This window comes from Neomonachus schauinslandi, chromosome 4, assembly GCF_002201575.2.
Source record: "Neomonachus schauinslandi chromosome 4, ASM220157v2, whole genome shotgun sequence".
Lineage (NCBI taxonomy): Eukaryota > Metazoa > Chordata > Mammalia > Carnivora > Phocidae > Neomonachus > Neomonachus schauinslandi.
Genome location: NC_058406.1, coordinates 122754706 through 122765457, shown reverse-complemented (window position 1 = coordinate 122765457; position 10752 = coordinate 122754706). Strand labels below are relative to the sequence as shown.

At 41.5% G+C, this 10752-nt stretch overlaps 4 non-coding genes across 4 annotated transcripts; 1 reads left to right on the top strand and 3 right to left on the bottom strand.

Moving 5' to 3' along the window:
* Positions 1 to 1818: 1818 nt before the first annotated feature.
* TRNAA-AGC lies at positions 1819 to 1891 on the bottom strand. The gene has a single exon. It is a non-coding gene; the product is annotated as a tRNA-Ala (tRNA).
* A 133-nt stretch (positions 1892 to 2024) lies between these two features.
* Positions 2025 to 2114, bottom strand: TRNAY-GUA. Its single transcript is given in 2 exon segments — positions 2025 to 2060; positions 2078 to 2114. It is a non-coding gene; the product is annotated as a tRNA-Tyr (tRNA).
* Positions 2115 to 2643: 529 nt separating this feature from the next.
* Positions 2644 to 2736, bottom strand: TRNAY-GUA. The gene is made up of 2 exons: positions 2700 to 2736; positions 2644 to 2679 (listed from the first exon to the last, which is right to left on the bottom strand). It is a non-coding gene; the product is annotated as a tRNA-Tyr (tRNA).
* A 359-nt stretch (positions 2737 to 3095) lies between these two features.
* Positions 3096 to 3168, top strand: TRNAR-ACG. The gene has a single exon. It is a non-coding gene; the product is annotated as a tRNA-Arg (tRNA).
* Positions 3169 to 10752: the final 7584 nt, after the last annotated feature.

Sequence of the window (10752 nt, the reverse complement as noted above, 5' to 3'; positions counted from 1 at the left end):
TAACTATCATTTTGTATTTTTAGGATTGTTCTACTTTCCCTCCACAGTAGATCCAAGCATCTCTTTCCTGCACTTCCATATATACTTGTATAAACACACATGCAAACCCTCAGAATATTCCCCCCAGGCCTTCCCTTTATGGTACTGATCACATACACTGATAACAGTTAATGTTTATAGTGTGTTTACTATGTACCAGGCACTGTAATAAGGGCTTTACATGTTACATCTCAATTAAAAGTAGGTACCATTTTATCACTCCTATTTAACAAACAAGGAAACTGAAGCACCAAGATGTCAAGCAACTTGCCCAGTATCACCCAGCTAGGGAATGTGAAAGCCAAGAAAGGCCATTGGATTTCACAGCCCACATGACTAACTACTGTGCAACAGTGCCTCTCAGCTTGTACCTTTAGACTTTTGATATGAATTCCATTCCACACCTGAGTTGCTAATCCTGAGATGTTGTTTGAGTTCTTGCCCAACTCCCATGCCCTGACCATGTGCTCTCCACCCGAATTTTGGGAGCATTCCTTCCACTTACACATTTCTTGCTCTTATAGCCATTTATAATTTTACTGCTAGCTCCTCCAGTCAGCCAGTTAGAGCATTCATAATCTCAACTGGAAACTGGGCCATATCATTTGATAAAAGGATTCCTTTTCCTACTTTGTAAATTTGTTTTCATGAAAATTATATGTTTTAAACGAATCACTATACACTCAATTTAAAGACTTTATTGAAAAGAGTAAAATGAGATAAAAATGGAGACTGCCCTAGAAAAGGAAAGATATACCAATAAAATGCAGCGGGTTGTACACACTGGTAACAAAAAAATGTGCAGGTTGCCTAGAACACTAAAAGGAACAGGAGATAAAAGAATTGTCATTTATTAATTGTAATCATCAAAAAAAGTAATATTGCTGCCTTTGTCTTTGTCTTTGAAAATGTATGTTTTGTGTTGAGAACTGCAGTATGGTTTCAACAGCTTTTTAATGGCTATATTCTAGTAAATTAGGGTAGGAAGAATTTATTACCAGAAAAGCCTTTGTGTGTGTTCTGCTCAATTTCTGAATCTTTCAGTGACAGTGTATTTGTTTTGTTTTTGTCTTGTCTTTAACAAAATAGACTATGCTCAATAAACAGATCTTTTTTTTTTTTTTTTCCATTTAATTCCTTTCGAGTGCTGGTCCCAATTCTCCACAGTTACTTCCCAGGAGGAAAATGGCATTAGAACAACCTCCTTCAGGAGCAAGCCTCTGGGTTTAAGGCCCCTGTCCACTTCCTCGCCGCTCTTCCTGTACCCCTTGCTTTATCCTATCCCAGTAGATCTGCCCACAGCTGGGCACCCCACTGAACTCAGATGACATGAAGCGGAATAGTTCTCGCTTCCTCGGCTCAACATAAGTTTAAGGTAGCCAGCGTCCCTTTCCAAGTTCTGTGTTTTTTTGTGTTGTTTTGTTTTTCTGTCCGTTCCCCCTAAATATGGGCAGTTTAGTATCGGATGGGTCTCTGGAAGTGCAGCTATCAATCACGAATCACAAAGAGAGTGCAGATATAACTGTAATCCGTAGCCATTTTCGGACAGAAAAAGAACCAATTTCGTGAACTTCCCAACGTAAATGGGTCTAAGATTTTTAAGTTGTGAGAATAAACTCTGTCAGCACCCATTATCCCTTGTCTGGGAAGTTTTAGGGAGGGGTAACCTCAAGCTCAAGCTCGTCCCATCTCTCGCTTGCCCGATGGCTGATTTCAAGTTCCACCTCGAGTTGAATGAGAATCGAAAGAAAAACTACCACAAGGGAAGAGGAAAAAGGTTGGAGGATGCGGGCATCGATCCCGCTACCTCTCGCATGCTAAGCGAGCGCTCTACCATTTGAGCTAATCCCCCACCACTGGGCACAAGCCGTTATCTCTTCCTCTAGAGAGAGGTCAGAACATTTAGAAACGGAAACTATTTTTTTTATGATGTTCTTGATCTTGCCTTACAGTTAAGGCCAAAGTAACAAAAACAACCACTCCTCTCCTTCGAGCCGGAATCGAACCAGCGACCTAAGGATGGCCACGGGCACAGCGCCTACAGTCCTCCGCTCTACCAGCTGAGCTATCGAAGGGAGTGGGGTGGCAAGCTCTCAACTTTCCTTCATAATTTTTACTGTCTAAGCTTTGTGTGCTTTGTACCGCGTTTCTCTAGTGACTCCCACGTTTGTTGACCATAAGCTATCCTTCTAGCGAAACCCGCGTCTCCTCACGGCAGCTGGAACGAGCGCCTGGGTTGCCCACCAGCCACAGAGCTCTGAGGAAAGGGGCAGGCGGCTGGCTCGGGACTTTTCTCTGTGTGCTCAGGGGACTCGCGAAACGCCGAAGACGATTTGGAGACAAGCAGAAGGCCGTGACCCGGCAGCCGCCCCGCCGAGCGCAGACTCACTTCGGCGTTTGTTACTAGGACCGCACGTTGCGGGGATTCACAAAAGATTTCACACGGGCGATACTGCCGTAGGCCAAAACTGGGGCGAAACTGCAAGCACTTCCAATTGCTCAATTGCTCGTTGGAATATTATGTGTATTAGGGAAGGGGCCCGTGGAACGGGCCGTAAATCATACAAAATTGGTATTAAAAAAGAAAAAAAACAAAACACTGTCTCCTTCGAGCCGGAATCGAACCAGCGACCTAAGGATGTCTCTTGCCAGGAAGTCAGCTACAGTCCTCCGCTCTACCAGCTGAGCTATCGAAGGGACGGGTGAATCTGTCATGCCCCTTGAAATTCAAACTCAGAAACCCGAGCAAGTACAGCCGCGGGTTAGAAGTCGAATAGAGCATGCGTAACTGGGGAACGAGGAGGGGAAGGGAGTAAATGACTGTGTATTGTTTCACGCGTGCGCAGAAAGACAACCCAGCTTCCCCTCGTGGGATCCGGACCCACCGGGGAAAGGGGCCCCCTTCTCTTGTGTCCGGGGCTGGTGGTGCTGAGACTCAGAGAATCCGAGGCCACGTTCCTTTACTTTTCCTTTACTACCCCACATTGGGGATGGCTGTCGAGTGTGGCCTTACCACTCTGTAATCTGTACATCCCCTCAATTTCTCCGTATGTGAAGGGCCAGTGGCGCAATGGATAACGCGTCTGACTACGGATCAGAAGATTGTAGGTTCGACTCCTGCCTGGCTCGAATTTTTGTCACAATAGATTTTAAAAACCAAAGATTATTACTTCTTTAGGGTTCTCCAAATCACAAATGCTAAGAATATTTTACCGCACTTTGAACTCAGAAAGCTGTTGCACGTCGTTTCCAGTACCACCCCGTCGAACTCTCGAGCACTAACGAGACGCTGCGGCCCCCGGTGGAGGGCCGCGCTGAGGAAGGCTGGGGGTGAGCCGCTCAGGGACTCCAGGTAGGAAGCCAGGTGAGGGACCGGGAAGGGGAGCCTGCAGTCCCCGTGACGAAGCTGGTTGAAACCCCAAGGCTGCTTCTGCTTCTGCTTCTGCTTCCTTCTTCGGGTCTTCTAAGACAGCTGAAGACTTCAGTCACTGAGTCACTAGAGAAAGTGCCCACGCACACCCCCGACATTGCAGAGGAAAGAAAGTTAAACACTGTCTTTTTGATCCGGTTCTATTTACATTTCATCTTAACAAGGGTCCTGAGCCCCTCCTCGGTTGTAAGCACAGCGTAAAAACCGTCTAGTGACTTGGGTTCTGCCCTCAAGGGTCTTTGAACCAACAGGATGTAATGTGGGTTTGAACAAATTGAGTTTTATTTTGAAGTTATTGGTCTTATTTGTGGGGAGTAGTTTAGAATTATCTCTTAACTCTCCCCAGGTAAGACAGCAATTCCCCAAAGTAAAAGCTTTAATGTGAAATTGGGGAAGAGATAAATTAGGGAAGAGAAAATGTGGAGTTAGGGGAAAGTGGGAAAGCAGCTTCCTTAAGGCTATGCAAACGGTTAAAGGAAGCTAAAAATTGGGGGGTCAGGGGACACAAGTACAGACCATTTGAACAAAATGATGGTGGGTTTTATTTTTGTTTCCTAGTGAACATTTTGCCATTTTTGAACGTAACAAGCTGATATATGTTTAAAATTACATAGTGTTTCTTTCTGAGAGTTAAAAAAAATTACCTCTGTGGGAAGTTGGGGACATATGTTGCACCCTTTCCCCCAGGTTTGTTGACAGAACCTTGAAAATTAGGCCGCAAGGAAAGAGACTTCATCTTATTCCTACTTTCTCCTCATTTTACAGGTAAGGGGTTTATTATTTGCTGTGGTCAAGGTCATGGCCATCACTGCACTGTGGGAGAAACTGACTTCCTGGTCTAACCCCTTCTTGCGCTTTTTCCCCAGCAGCCAGCCAGAGTAACACCCTCCAAGAGGGCCAAGATGGTGTGTGATTTCTGGCTCTCTTACTGTGACGGAAATTCACACAGAGCTAATGTAAATCAGAGACATTTATTGTAAGGTACAGGGGTGTCCCAGGGAAACCAAGAAGGAAATGAAACTGGGCTTCCTTAAGGTTTTTCTCTCAGCGCCTCTCTGTGCCTCACTATATTTCTCTAGTGCTCACAGTTGGCAACATGGTTTCCCCCTCACAACCTATTGCTGTAGATCAAATGTCTGTATCTCTCCCTGCCACACACCCAAATTCATGTTGAAAATCTAATGCCCAAGGTGATAGTATTAGGAGGTGGGGCCTGTGAAGGGTTATTAGGACATGGAGGTGCCTGAGAAATCCCTCCTCCCCTCCACTGTGTGTGGGCACAGTGAGAAAGAAGTTCAGCAGTCTGCAACCTTGGAAGAGGGTCTTCACCAGAACCTGATCATGCTGGCACCCTGGTCTTGAATTTCCAGCCTCCAAAACTGTGAGAAACAAAATATCTATTGTTTATAAGCTACCCAGTCTGTGGTATGTTGTTACAGCAGCCTAAATAGACTAAGATGTCTATCAACCAGAGACTCTCTTCTCTTTCTCAATCCTGACTGAAAAACTCTTCTTTGTCTGGCCTCGGTTAGATGCTCACCCTTGGTCCCCGAACTGTGTCCAGGGGTCAGGATTACATGCAGCCATCAGGGCGGGCTCACCTATAGCCATATAGGTGGGCACGTATGATTGCCCTCCTTCCTGGGATTCCAGTGAAGAGCTAATAAAGACAAAAAGAAAAAAAGTGTATGCAGCATGAGAGACAAAAGTAGTTGCAATGAGCAAACCTGAGATTTTAAACAATTTCTGGGATGTGGAATACAAATGAGGTTATGTAGACCCATAACCCGGAATGGAGAAAAACACAGCTCAGAGTGCACATTCTAGAAGCTAGCAGACAAAACTACTCTCCCTGTGGAGCTCGCAAGAGGCTCCAGGCACAGAGGCAACAGCACAAAGGTCAAAGGCCCACAACATTTTGCAGCTGCTGCTGCATTTGTCCCAGGTGGAGCTGCCTGGAGAACTGCTTAAGCAGAGTAGATTAGCCTAGGGAGAGCCCAGGTGGTGAATACAGGGCTGGGGAGATAGGCATAGTAGAGCCTAATAATAATAGACATGGAGAGAAAGAAAGGCCACCTCACCCCACTCTCAGATAGCAACTCTCCTTGAGTTAGTAGTTTGGGGGATTGGAGGGCAGCATGGCTATTTCCTCCCGTGCACCATTAATGTAAAAGCCTGCATGTCCGCAGGACCAGCCATTTTACAGACACAAATCAGTGTAGTCCTTTATTCATGAGTATGAACAAATGTCTACCAGACATTTGAGAGGAAACAACTTAAAAAAGAAAGTCCAAGATAAACACACAGCAACTGATTCAAGAGGAAACAGATAATGCAAGGAATAGTACAGAACTGTTTTTTGAATTGATATTAAAAAAGGAGCAATGAGAAAATAGTTGAGTTCTTGAAAACTAAAAGTTTGCCAAAGTGAAAAATAACATATTGGTCATGGCTAAAGATCAAATTTGGAGATATAAAAGATAGAATGGAAAATACCTCCCAGGAAACAAAAATATAGAGAGCAGAAAATCTAAAAGCATGGGGGATAGGCCCAGAAGACACAAGGCTTTAGAGTTCCAGAAAGAGAAATAACAGAAAATGCATGAGAAAGAGTGGAAGAAAGACATTAGTCATCAGATCAAAAGTGCCATCCAAATATAATGAATGAAAAAAACCATGCCTGGACAGCCTAGTGAAATGTAAAAGCACTGAGGATAAAGATGAAATCCTAAAGGCTTTCAGAGATGGGGATAACAAGCAAAAAACAGGCTAACTACAAAGGAAAGAGAATCAGATTATAATCAGACTTCTCAGCAATACTGAATGCTAGAACACAGTAGAGCAAGACCTTTGAAGTTCTGTGGGGAAATAATTTTGAACCCAGAATTGTATAATCAATCAAAGTAGCAATCACCTATGAGAACAAATAGGTCACACTTGTGTCATAAAATTTAAATCTTTTGAAATTTATATCTTTTAAATTCTTTTCTGAAACAAAAAATAAACATTACTTGAAGATGTTATACTGATGATGTTCTCTAGGAAGCAAAAGCTGACACAAAACCAGAGTACAGAATTATAATGGGGAGTAACGTCCTGTGAATGCAAAAGGGCAGGACACAGTATTATGTAGTGTTAGGACGCAGCAATGCAGACCTGATAGTCTCTGCCTTGGTACCTGCAGAGCAAAGATTTCCCTTTAGAGGACTCCTGAGTTGGATAGGAATGACAAGGTTTTCATACAATCACTTTGCTCAGTCATTGGCCAAAGGCTGAAAACCTCCTCTGGAAAGCTGAGGTGGACCCTAGAGGAGTTAACACCTGGAGGCTCTCAGTTAACCATCCTCCTTGAAGCTGGGCAGTTCCTTCTTGAAAGGCAATCTGGCAATCTAGCAGCAAATCTCTGTCTGCCACAGATGTACTTCAGCACCACCACCACCACAACAAAGAGGGGTAGGGGGGAGAAAGGATACAAGAAAGAGGAGAACATAGGATTTAAGAAAAAAGCGAACTGACCAAGGAACTCAAATCCCAGGTTGGCAGTGATGCAGCAGGCCAAGAAAGCAATCAAGACAAATTAGGAAAAAACAAAAAGGGTCAGAGGGCTCTGTGAAGATGATCTCTCAAGAAGAAAGTGGATTCTTTCACAATAGTAATGTCATTAAGGACCAGGAAGACTTTAGAGATACTGTAAAACATGTCATTTTTGCAAGCCAAAGATAATTAGAAAATTTTGAAAAAAAAATTACAAAGAGCTTTATAAAGAATTCATGGTCCAAATATAAAGCAACTAAAATATGGTACAATTTTGAGAGATTGATGGCATATATTATGGACTAATTTTCCCCTACCCCTCTCCAAATTCTAGTACTGAAGCCCTAACCCCCAGTACCTCAGAATGTGACTTTATTTGGAGATAGGGACCTTTAAAACGGTAATTAGATTTAAATGAGGTCATTAGGGTGGGCCCTTATCCAATGTGACTAGTGTTCTTATAAGAAGAGACTAGGACACAGAGAGAAACATCAGACATGTGCATGCATAGAGAGACAACCATGTGAACACACAGCAAGAAGGTGGCCATCTGCAAGCCAAGGAGAGAGGCCTCAGAAGAAACCAAACCTGCTGAAACTTTGATCTTGGACTTCTAGCTTCCACAACTGTGAGAAAATACATTTCTGTTGTTTAAGCCACCCAGTCTATGGTATTTTTTGAGGCAAACCTAGGAAACTAAGACAGAATTGGTGAGGAAAAAGAAATTTGCTTTCTTTTTTGCATTCTTTGGTATTGTTTACATTTTTGTTTAACTATATGCAAGTTATTTTATATATGTGTCAGCAGACAGTTTCATAATTGTCATCTAATAAAAATTGCTTAGAAGAGAAGGAACTGATGACCAAAGATATGAAATGACTTACCTTCAGGCACAGAGTTGAGTAATGGCAGATGAGAAATCAGATCTCCTAAGTCACCAGCTAGGATTCTCCTTAGCGCTACTTGGTCTCCCTGTCCTCAACTGGACACTTGAGTTAGACTGGACTGCTGGACTTCTTCCTAGGAGGAAGGAGGTTGAAAGGCAGTTTCTGATGTTAGGCAAGGTTAGACAATGACCAGGACATTCTGGGAGTAGCAGTGTTCCATTTATTAAAGGGAACTCTCTTCTTACCTCTAGAACACAAAGATCAAATCCCTAAGATTTAACTAACAGTGGTGCTCCACAAAAGTTATTTACAATACCCTGAGATCTGAAGGAAAAAAACATTGTTCAACTTGAAAAATACCTTACACATATGCACATGAAAGAACTTTCAAGTTCTTCCTTTCAGTTGAGGAAACCATTCCACAGATCAGGAAGCTCTACCAAGAAATGTTAAATAATTTCTTCAGGATGATTCTCCAGATTGGGGGAGCAGGGCTGAACTCAGGTTTACTTAGTGCTCATCCATGGCCTTCTGTAAATGTGTACTATCTCCAAGAAGGCTTCCACAAGATTGAAATGAGAACACTTGCTTGTTGTGAGAAACCACAGAGATAACATTTCCAAAGTCAGAAAGGGAACCATTCTGGAGAACTCCAGGGGAGATACAGTGGATTTGTGTTATTTGCGGTAGTTAGGTTCTATACAGTCACCACAAACAGTGGTTTAGTGAATACTGAACCATTGCTCCCAGGGGAAATACAAGGTTAAGTTCCTGTGGGCCTCTGTTCACAACATTTTTCTTAAGTGATCAGTATGTGTTTTATGTGTTACTGTTTAGATATCTTATTTAAGATATATTATTATGAATGACCATGAAATAAATTTTAGCAAGTAGGGAAATTTGCAAAATATGGAATCTATGAATAATGAGGATTAATAGTATTATCAGGCCAAACTAAATCTTGAATTACATGATGAATAACTATGTGATCTTAATGAGACTAGCCCTCAGGCCCCTACCTCCATTAAGGAGGTTAATGGGAACCATTTGTACTACAGGCAGATTGCAGGACTGACCCATCCAATTCCCAGGGCTTCATAAGACTTCAAGTTATCTGCAGTCTTTCACACTCAAGAAAAGTAGGACTGTCATATTGTTCATACAGTGTCTTTCCCAGAGGTATGATTGGGGGGGGCCAGGCTGGGAAAAGATGTTGCAGGGAGATTTGCTTCATAGATTCATATTTATTCCTTTATTAAACATTTACTCAGAAATAAAATCTTTTATAAATAAATAAATAAATAAATAAATAAACAAACATTTACTCAGTTTCTACTATGTGCCAGGTATGTGTGTTCTAGTGCTGGGGATGCAGCAGTAAGCAAAACAGCCACAAATTTCTACTCTGATGGAATACACATTTTGAAGGACAGACAGACAATAAGTTGACAATAAATGATATATAGTAGGCTCAACAATGGTGAATGCCAAAGGAAAAGATAAAGCACAGGTGTATCCAGAGTGTGGAGGGTACTGTGCTTTTCACAATGGCAAATTGACATAGACTACCAGAAACAAAATAAATTGCTGCAAAACACACACACACACACACACATTTATTTTAAACGGTGGGAGACCAAGTTCCAGTTCCAGTTCCTTTAGGAAAAATTTGTTTGCCAAGTTATATTTCCTATGAAGAAATAAAGGTTTGCTAACTTAGATATCTGACATAAATAATGGTATGTTTTTACTAATAGAAACTTCACAATTTGTATCTTATTTTGTACAATGGAGAAAAATTGACTATAATTTCAATTTTATTATGCATAGATAATTAAAGTCATGAAAAGCTTATACATCCTATTGTATGAGTGATATTGAAATGCCTTGTTTTTATATATAATAGTAAATGTTCTCATCCCAATCTTATGGAATCAGAATAATGGAATAGAATTATTAACTTGGATTTATAGACCTATGGTATTCACCTTTAGTGGGGGAGGGACAAATTCAAGTATATTGAGTATAAGCACTGTTTTGATATTAAATAAGTAGTTGTATCTAACATTACAGAATTCAAATGTCTTATGGTGCCATGGTGGTATAGTAATTAAGCAGATAGACCCTAGAGCTAGGCTACCTGAGTCCAAATGCTGGTTCTGTTCTTACTAAAGTTACAGGTTAATTAACAGCTCCAATTTTCCCATCTGTGAAGTGAGAAATAATAGTACCAACTTCATAGGTTTGCTGTAAGGCTTAAGTGAATTAATGTATATTAAGCACTTAGAATAGTGTCTGGCACATAGTAAGTGCCCTATATATGCTTGCTATTTAAAAATATATTAAAAGTTTTCTTAGCACTGTCTATAATCTTGGAAAATTATGGCAGGAACTTTACCAGAATTTTGTCAGGATTGTTTACGAATATCAGCTATTCTACAATCACTTTTAAAATTAAAATGAAAATCCAACTTTTCACTCACTTGGTTAATGTTGCAATTATTCACTGGTCAGACAAGAGAAAGTGGCAGACAGCTACCAAGGCCACTAAGGCTTCCCAAGTAAAGAAATGCTGCAGGGAGAGGGAGGAGGAGGAGGAGGAGGGAAGAGAAAGAGGAAGTAGAGACAGAGGAAGTATTTGGGAATTTGCTCTTTCACATTTGGGGGTTTTGAGTCTTTGAAGATATGCTTTTGAAGAAGGCACTGAGGATTAAGAAAGGGTGATTACCTAGAGGAATCTTAAGCTACAAAGGGCAGTTAAAGAAAAAGGTACATAATAAATAGAGTATTCTTTTTTTAAGATTTTATTTATTTAACAGAGAGACACAGCAAGAGAGGGAACACAAGCAAAGGGGATGGGAG